A 9,924-nucleotide genomic window follows, 5' to 3' on the forward strand; every position below is an offset into this window, starting at 1 on the left:
AATTAATGTGTTCTCCAAGCACCTTTACCCCAAAAGCTTGTAGTTTCTAAGTAAAGAGAACAGAAAACTTATTGAATGAAGTGCTTCCCGCTGTGCAACTGAGATGAAAACCACATCTCCTTGCTATGCAGTTGACACACTTTCATATCCTCTTCTACTGCAGCTGCATCCTGGTGGCTTTGCCTTCTATTCCCAAAGATCTCAGAATAGGAACATATGTTTATGTAATCCTTATGCTTTATCCTGAAGCATTACTGGACCACAGAAAAGGAAAAAAGCGAGGAACATCTTTTAAGGGAGGCAACCCATGGATTATTATGATGACTAACGGTAACCTGGGCACTTGCACGGCAATTTTTGTGAGAAAAATTTGTTACATGTTGGGTTTTTTTTTGGCATCCATAACATTTGTAAGACACTCGTAAGCTTAATACTGGGACGCACACAGAAGAATAACCAAGCAGTCTTTGCCATATCTGTATCAAACACAGGGGTTTCAAATCTGTTTGGAGCTTAGGACAAGAGATCACACATTTCTTAATACACAGAAGCAATATATCTAACTATATGAAAGTTCTAAGTGTATCCTTTTATCATTTAATGTTAGATGATTTGGGTTTCCTGTACCAACAGAGATGGCCTCTCTAATGCTTGTTGTCTGACAAATTCATGAATTGTTTTCCCATACAGGGAAAGTAAATTATATTTCATCTCATTAAATCTACAGTGCAGAAGCATGTCTGAGTCCTTCTGCATCTTCTGTCCCAGTCTGGATGTTACAGCACATATAACACATGATACTTTGGGGATGATATTTGAAAGTTTGGTATATTGTATAATAGGTTTTTACTTTTGTCTCTTTGCAGTCTACAGCTGGACAGACATTTAACACTAATATTTTGTGTTTTTCTTCTGCTCTGGATATGTGACACCACACTCTTGCACCAGGGGAAACATCCTTATGGTAATGTGCAAGAATGGCTTTCCTAGTTGCAAACAAGTCAGCTTGAGATACCAAGATTACAGTATTCCTCTATTTTCTGCCTCGGTGCTCCCAGAAGCATTGAATGAACATCTAAGATCTTGTTCATGTTGTTCAGATGCTCATCACTTTGGGTATAGAATCTAAAAATGTTGGCCAAACCTGTAGGATAAAGATGGGAGCTGATGAATTTTGCCCCTTGGTGAGTCCAGTTTCTAGATAAATGTTGTCTTTGCTTTCATGAGGAATGGCTGAAGATGGAGAATTAATTTTATTAAGTATTAAGGACTATCACAAACCTCACTAATCTTCAGCTACAAATGCAACATACATCTTAACTTTTGCTGTCTCCTGTACACAGTACCTAAGAAGTGTATATGTGCACTTGCACAGATACTGCAGTTGCAAAGACTGCTGTAAGGCAGCATGTCACACCAGCATTACAAGGTGTGTACGGCATAAAAACACTGTATATAAATGACCTTTTTCTTCCTCAGACTGGTACTTCGAAATATTTTTTGATCACTTCCATAAAGCCAGTATTAAACTCATGGAAAAGACAAGAGAAAAAAAGCCACGTAACTTATTAGTCATGCTGCTTTTATGCTTCTGGTACCATGGTACAGTTTACCCTCTACAAGCCCATACAGAGTAGAACACCTTTACCATAAGCTGTGTTTGACACTGAGTGTGCACAGTGCTCTGATGCACGGAAGAACACATTACAAAACTAATAGCAGTTCTAAGTAATGGTACAATTTTCCCTTGTGAAAGAAATAAAGAGAGGAGAAGGGTCATGATACTGACAACTGAATCATTAGTTATCTGCAGCGTGTAATAATGCAGTGACATTAAGTGAAGGCAGTCAATAACAGACAAGCAAGTCACTTTTCAAATGCCTCTGAGTGACCAAAACCAGTGGCAGACATAAGCTTCAATCAACTTCGCAGGAAACACAATTCAACAAGGAAGAAACTCTAATGCATCACCTATGCTAGAAAGAAATAAAATGCATCCCCTACTATGGAATAAAAAATGAAGCTCAGTGGTAGCAAACCAACCAACCTAATTCTTCCTTTTATATTTTGGCCATTTATCTTCACAAACTTTTAACTGTCTATTGCAAAATGTATAAATATTGCCTGTCCCTACCCACATACAACTTTCTGAGTTCAGCCACAAAGGTCCACTCTTCCAAATCCTTTCTTATGCTTTGCATCTGGCCTGACATCCGAGAAAAGTTTGCCCACCCAAGAGAGCATACCTGAGGAGTAATTTAGGAATTACTTAGAAACTTTTTTTAAGGCTATTTTTGCAGAGGCCCTGCAACTACAGCACTGCAGTTAACTTGCATTTATGATTTTTCACATTGCCAAAGGCACACAAGGAAACATGTACCCTCCAGCCTCTGATCTCCTTGTTTCTCAGCCTTTAAACTGGGAATTCTTAGGGAAGAATCAAAGGACATTTCCCCTCTACTTTGACCCCTGCTGCCCCAGCATTCCATGAATGCCTCCTGCAACATAGACAAGTCAACAGGTATGTAAACTCACATATGTGTATGCCAGTACTGTATTCTTTATTAGGAGCATCAAAGGTTTGGTTCTCTGTCTGCCAGCTCTGGCAAATAAAACAAAACAACAAACCAAAACCAAAAACACCAACACAAACTAAACCAAAGCAACAAATGCTGATGTGTAACTTAGTAATTAATTGCTACTTTCTCATAGATGTCTGGCACTTAAAGCAAAGTCTGATTAACCCCCAATTCTTTATTGAGCAAAGTCCTGATGTACTACTAAAAGCTAATGTTATTTTCTTTAGGACAGCAAGCTGCAACAAAGACACAAAGCCTGCTTGTCTTTGTCATGAAAAAGCTTGTAAATCTAACATGCCAAATGTTTATTCTTTGACCAGCTTTCTTAGGACGCAGCCAGAAAGGTAAAGCAGTTGACAGCTTCAGCTGTTTCACTATAGTGTCAATGTGAGCATTCACAAAAAACAAATGCCAATCTGAGAGCTGCTAAGATATCTTGTAGACATAACCCCAACACTTCACTCAAACATGGTTCTTGGGGGTCTCAGCGTTCTTTGCTTTCATCAGGAAGCTCTGCATAACTATTTCCCCCCATAATTATTTATTCTGTCTCTTACTTCAGATGCTTCTTCTACTTCACAAATTATCTGGGTTTCTTGAACTATTCTTCTGGCTCATCTACAAAGGCTTCCGGAAATCCAGTCCAAAGTACTTCATTTAGCATTCTTCACTGGATAGGATGTTGGAAAGAAAATTGTGTTTGCTCAGCTCAATAAATGTTTAGTTAGTTAATAAAATATATTTTTATAAACTCTTAATATTATTTTATTAACTCAGTTCAAAGGTAATAAAAAGTCTTTGATTTTGCAAATATAAGTGAACTATTATGGGATAATTATATAAAGCCATCTTAGCTTGAAAGAGAGCGAGAGCTGGTCTACCCAAAAGTGTTTCCAATGACATTTTTCTAATAAATGGTATTTTCTTTCCCTAAATATTTTGTATTGACCGTGTCCTTAGGCTACTGCAGGTGCTGGAAAGTTCTACAAAATCATTGTTCAGTATGCCCTCAAGGGAAGATGAACCTCCAGGGATCACTGTGCTTTTTACAGTAATCTGATGACTTTTAGTAAGCCCAGGCAGAAAACAGCCATTTGGCAAGTGAAGGCTAACACAAACAAAATGGAGTTAACCCCCAAATGCAAGTCACCCTGGTGCACTGAAGCACCCTTTAATGAGTTACTGAAGATTTCTGCTGCTGTGCTTGACTTCTTGGTGATTTATACATTCACAAAGATGAAAAATCAATAGGGTATACAGCTACATTTTGAGAAGTTACGTTATATCACTTTTCTGCACTTTAAAATTGCATTGTAAATTTGGACCCTCAGTGCCCTCCTCTGTCTGTTCCATTTATATTTTATTTATGCTTTACAATATATTTTTGTTTCAGATATAGTATTTCTTTGCTATTAAATAATTTTTCATTTTAATTTCATTCTTTAACATACATCATGTTTAGTCTAATACAATTCCACTCAAGTCATATCCTCTAGAGCATACCTGTTCAATCCTTGTAGTAGTTGTGTTTGTTTATTTTAATGAAATTACAGGTAGAAAAATCTGTCCCATCTCATAGTGACTCAGCAAGAAAATAGACTGAGATTTCAGAAATGCATCTTCCTTTAGGCTTATAATTCAAATTAAGTAATAAACTTGATTCACAAGATTTCACAATTATACTTGCAATATACTTCAACTTACACTTCTAAAAGAAAAATAAATTCAATCAATTAAAATTCACTGAAACATATCCTACATAGTTTTACATTTTGATCCTGCAGTTATGCATGTACTTTATCTAATTGCAAGGCTTCTGTTGTTTCCATTGAAATTTGGCAACACCGACAGCAGACAGCACTAGGAAAGTGCTCTTTAGTGTACAGGAGCAGTTCACTGGGTCGGATTTGTCCCACTCATATTTTGAGGTAAGAGTTGTCACCAGCTGTCTCTGATACATTCCCTGGTTGGTTGTCTGCTTTTGCACCAGAAAGTCTTTGCACCTCAATGGTCTGACCACAGGGTATTCAATGCATGCACAGGCACAATTGGAACAAGACAAATCACAGATTCACTTCTCCGCCACAACATTTTGAGACTGGGAGGGAAAAAAACGTACCAATTTTTTCCAAAGAATAGGGGATATGGGACCATAAATATTTGAGATTATCTTGTCCTTAAATTTTCTGGCAATAAGCTAGCTACACCCTGCTCTACTGAATAGCACCAATGAAATATAATTTCAAATAAATGAAAAAGAAAAAAAATAACCCCAAACCCACAATCTCTTGATTGCAAACAAATGATGCAAACAAATAGGCTATATGATTAGCCGCAGTACACATTCATAACTTTTTCCTTGCAACTTACTTTGGATTAATTCAGGTGAAGGGTTTATCTGCAGTACTACGCTTACTCACACCTTCCCATTTTTAGATGGCTCCATTTGTTTCCTCTGCATCTCAGCTGAAAGGATTCCATTGATCACAGTGATTTATAAACCCCCCTGACTTTCCTGCTATTTCAGAGTGTCTCTTTTTCCTATGAGAATAGGCCTAATAGGTGAAATTCATACTAGTTATAAGCCTAAACAAGTCAGTAGAATTACACCTGGGATTCATTTAGTTTAATTTCTTTAGCCTTTCAATATACTTCTATTTTATGAAAGTATGAATCATTTCTATTACCCTCCAATGCCCTTAGCCTAGGACATTAAAACGACCTTTCTATTGTAAAGCTTCATGGTTACAGACTAGTTCAGTAAAACAGATATATTTCCATCAAAATTCTAGTGAAATGTACAAAGGAAATTATTTTATTGTCTCCCTGAGCTTATCTGGCAATTGGGGGAAATTATTGTCTCTCAAAAAAGTAATCCCTAAATGCAAAACCCCACCTCCAAATATTATAGCTTATCTGTTACTCAAGAACAAACACCAAACAGTCATTTCTAAGGCATGTACTGGGCTGGCAGTCATATACTTTCCACTCAGCTAAATTAATGTATTTTAAATTAATTCAATTAAAATGATCTCTAATTAAGGCAGATGGCTTTAAAAAAGTCTTTTCCATTTTGGTAAATTATCTTTCAGAAAAGATGCCCTGCTTTCAAAACACCTGGATCAAGTGCTTCAAATAAGGACCAAGTAAGACTGTACTTATATCCCAAATGATAATTAGGCTGTGAAAAAAAAACAGGACCATTTAAAAGATGAAAGAGTAGAAAGGCAAAGTGTGCTTTTCACAAATTACTTGAATGGAGTACAGCTGGACCCTCAAGCTATTTTAGCTGGAATGGCACTAGGCATAGAACTTTTATGTAACTTTGTTAATCTACATGGACCATTGACATTTAAGGAAAAGTGGAGGGATGGAAACTAAAATGTAAGAAAGCTATCAAATCTTGTTCCTATTTGTCATACAAACAACATTGGTTGGGAGGTCCACATACTGAATCTTTTTGTTTTAAAAGTTTTAACAACCATCTTTCTTTTTCCTTGTCTTTATTATTTTAAATATATCATTTAGTCTGCTATATTTTGAGTGAGAGGTGGATTTAACTTCGACATGCCAGATCAGAGCCATTCTTCCACATGGAGCATCAAAAGCAAAAAGTAAGATGTCTGAGCACTGTTTTTATTTTGCTTTCCTTTGGAGCAGAATTGGATAGGATGTTCCTACTGAAAACTGTTTTTCCATTGTAAAGGAATCTGCACTTCCAGTGTGCAGGGGTCTGTTGGAACTATCATGTTCCTGAATCACATCAGTTTTAACAGGAACTTTTTAAAAGGCCCAGGCAAGAGAGAGCCTGCCAACTGCTGCCTTGCAGATGGGGCATCCTTCAACTCAACTCCTCCCTCTCTTCCCTTGAAAGATGCAGCACCAGTACTGCCACCCCTCTTACGGCAGCAAACACCTTCCCTCCTCTTTCTCTGCCCTTCTACACACCAAATTCACACACACAGCCAGGACACTCTCACTCTACACAGGAAGTGCCAGTGCCCTCCTCCCTAACCGGCATCTTCCACCCTGCCCCACAGGAGGACCACAGCAAGAGCCTACACTGTCCTCACAGAGGCTCTTTCCCCAGGCAGCACCACACATGAACCTTCCCACAGGAAGACAGAAGAATGAGCAAGGCAACTAAGAGAAGGGGAGTTTATCACATCTGCCATTTCACTCTCTTGCTGAAGGCACTCTGATGCAGAGGAATGAGGCTCCCAAAAGAACCTGTTTTCAGTTGGTTACATATTATTGTTCAGTGCTGACAATTTGTAGCCTTCAGATTTTATGTTTAATTGGAAACACCACTCTCACAAGTTTCTCTTAGAATTTTGCAGCTTCCACAGCATCTGGCCAGTGGGTACACATACCTGTGTAACATACTGTGTGAATTCAGGAACTGCTGAATGCTCAAAACCCATTTTTTCCTATCTGCTAAGCTAATGACCTCTTCCAAAATGTCCATGAGCTATGAGTGTTCCTTTTTTAGCTTTGCCAGCATAATCATCTTACAGCCTGACACCAGCAGTGTAAATTAATCTCTCTTTTTCTTTTTTTTTAATTCCTGTGCAAATTTCTCTGAAGTGGAGTCTCCCCCTCCATTTTGTCTTATTAAGCACAGAAAAGGAGAGAAGGAGAAAAACAGACAGGCATTATCACTGAGTGAATTTTCTTGCAACCTCACACCTTCCATTTCTAGACAGATTGAAACCAACACAGAGACCATTTTGGAGGATACATTCTACAAAGATGCATCTTTCCCAGAAACACACAGAACTAATTGCACTGCTTAATGAAAACTCCATGGAATTTTATTGGTGGAGGTATGGACTTGAGCATTTCAAAAACAAAAACCTGGAAATTATACTGACTTACAAGTGCAGATCTTTGAGAGGTTATGCAGATGTTGTTGTACTACTCAAAACATTTACTCTTTGTTTTATGTACTGGCATTTACTTCTGCACTAAGAGCTGTATCTTCAAAAAGTCAAAAATAAGAAGAATGCTTGCCATGCTTTCCTTATGAGCACATACCCTTAGAGATGGTGGATTCCCTTTTTCTATATTCCACTCAACACTGGAGATGAGTACAGCCTATACCTCCCCCCTAGAGTCTTACATGAAACTGGTTGGAGAACTGCAGATGGTGTGATTTCAGGGGACTCTTTCTGTAGATGACTTCTTGTTCTTGAAGAGCTTCAAAAGACTAAAGGCACCATGGGAAACATTTTTCTCTGGTATTCTCTGTTACATTTTTATGGTTCACTTTAAAATGAGCAGTTGAAAGGATGTTTTTATTTATATCTTGTGGTTTTCTCAAAAAAAAGGTGAAATAATTCTGAATTTTCTTGATTGCAGATGAAAAGACATAACCTTTCACCAAACAGACCTGTATGCTATATTAATTTTGAAATTATGAGTCACAATCTTTTCCTGAGAACATCAACAAAACCACTACAGATTTGTTTTGTGAAACAGAGGTTTAGGAGAGAGCTGACAGAAAATAAATCTCTGCAAATAACCCTCCACAAAAGCCCTGCTCATTTATTCTGCCAGGTAAAAAAACATGAAAAATCAAGATTTGTTTCTGCCTTGGAAATTTTAGCACTCCTCCCTAAACTGTGAAGAGTGCTTCAAATTTGTGCGGACTGTGTGATGGCCAGGTCCAAGCACATGCAATTCTTTGGGCTCAGTTCACAGCTGTTTGTATCCAGTGCTTCATCTTAAACTCCTCCTGGTCACAGGGAGCTCCAGAAACCTGGCTGATATGGATGTCTCTAGAGGACCGACTTGACAATCTGCATTTGAGAGGCCACATGAATGGTTTCACCAGATGATTAATCCCTCTTCCTTTTTGAAGAAGGAAGAGATGCAACCACAGAGAAACAGAACCCATTTCTGTATTTCTCAGCAGAAAACTCCCTAACCACTGACCACTCCCTAAGTCACAGCCAGAGAACAAAATTAGAACATATAATCTAGAGCCTTTTTGTTTTTTAATCTAACCACATTTATTATACCAAACAAGATGCTTACTCTAGTGTTTCAAAGCAGAGCCTAGAAAGACAAAAGACAACTTTCAGAGTGTGTAAAAGCCCAATGAGCAGGAAAACACTGGCAAGGCTCAAACAAAGGGGAACTTCTCTATTTGCTTAGTTTGTCAAAAGCAGCATACAGACAAGCACATCTCTAACTAAAGTTCATCAGTAATCATAGATGCCAATGGAACCTGTAAAAACGTTTTAAAAACAGCCTAAAAGTGGTAGAGAACACAACTGGTAGAATACATCAAAGGAGAGCATAAGAGAAAAGCTACTTACAAGACAGCAAAAAGGGGCTGATGAACACCAGAGACACCCAGGAACAACTAGAATGTGATCTCAGTGGCTGGCTTTCAGCTGGCTAAAGCAGAACTTTGGCTAAAGCCAAAGGAAAGCTGAACTGTTGCCAAAAGGGAAACAAAACTTGAATACACTTAAATAAACAGACTACAAAGGAGCATATGCCTTACATTCAGACTTCTGGACTTCAGCCTTTCTGTTCAGGGCATTTCTGGTACAAAAATAAGTTCTTAACAACTACATTATAAATGAAGTCTCCATCCTCCTGTAAACCAGGGCAAATCTCTCTGCACAGGCAGTGGTGCTACAGTCACCCCAAAGGTGCAACTGTTGCCTGGCCAGCTGGTAAGAAAGCAAGCTGTGTCCCTTCAATGGCAGTCGGCGATCCAAAGTGATAACACGTAACAACGGCATAAGAACCTCCACACTGTCATGAGATAAATAATACTTCCACACCACATTTTAAGCAAATGTCTACAACAGAGTTAATATTTCAGCATCTATACACACAGAGCTTCACAACAGACAAGAAAGCTGCCTGGAAATAACCATACTTCATTTTGTGTTAGCTGTCAGCTGATTTGCATGGAGCACTGACCAACCTGCAGGGAATTAGGTCATCTAGTATAGTTTTTGGTCAGTCTGCCCAATTCTGTCCCCCCAAATGCTTAAGTACCTTAAAATTCATGGTTCAGGTATGACTTCAGTCCCGCAACATGGCTTTTCTTGAAGAGGGGCTGGGTGTGAGCTACAGAAGAAAGCCACCACTTGATCTGTAGTCAATCACAGGGAGGAACATCCAGGAAGGTGCCAGCAGCTCTGGCTTCCACTGTTGCCTCAAAAATAACCTGCCATCACACAATTACTAGAGAAGCAAACAGCCAGTGGAAAAGCCTCCTTGCTTTCAAAAATCAGAAAGGCTTAAACAATTTGAAGCCATACAAACAAAAAGAGCTTCTTATGAGCCAAGTACATCAGCAGGGATAAAAAGGGAAAGGAAC

The 9,924-nt window shown here is 38.5% G+C and overlaps 1 protein-coding gene across 8 annotated transcripts in view; it reads right to left on the reverse strand.

Annotated features, from left to right (window-relative positions):
* Positions 1–9,924, reverse strand: part of PKIB (cAMP-dependent protein kinase inhibitor beta) — a 56,031-nt gene that overhangs the window by 9,417 nt on the left and 36,690 nt on the right. Inside the window, exon 1 of one of the 8 annotated variants that reach the window (XM_061460023.1) lies at positions 9,600–9,844. The exons of 6 other annotated variants lie outside the window; for them this stretch is intronic. The gene's annotated coding sequence lies outside the window, so the exon portion shown is untranslated. Of the gene's footprint in view, positions 1–8,902; positions 9,033–9,599; positions 9,845–9,924 lie in introns of those variants that run through there. One more of the 8 variants, XM_061460017.1, reaches the window with a different exon arrangement.

The sequence above is a fragment of the Pezoporus flaviventris genome, unplaced genomic scaffold (assembly GCF_033815535.1).
Source record: "Pezoporus flaviventris isolate CSIRO_AGI_PZ_B2104156 unplaced genomic scaffold, CSIRO_AGI_Pfla_v1 ptg000031l, whole genome shotgun sequence".
Lineage (NCBI taxonomy): Eukaryota > Metazoa > Chordata > Aves > Psittaciformes > Psittacidae > Pezoporus > Pezoporus flaviventris.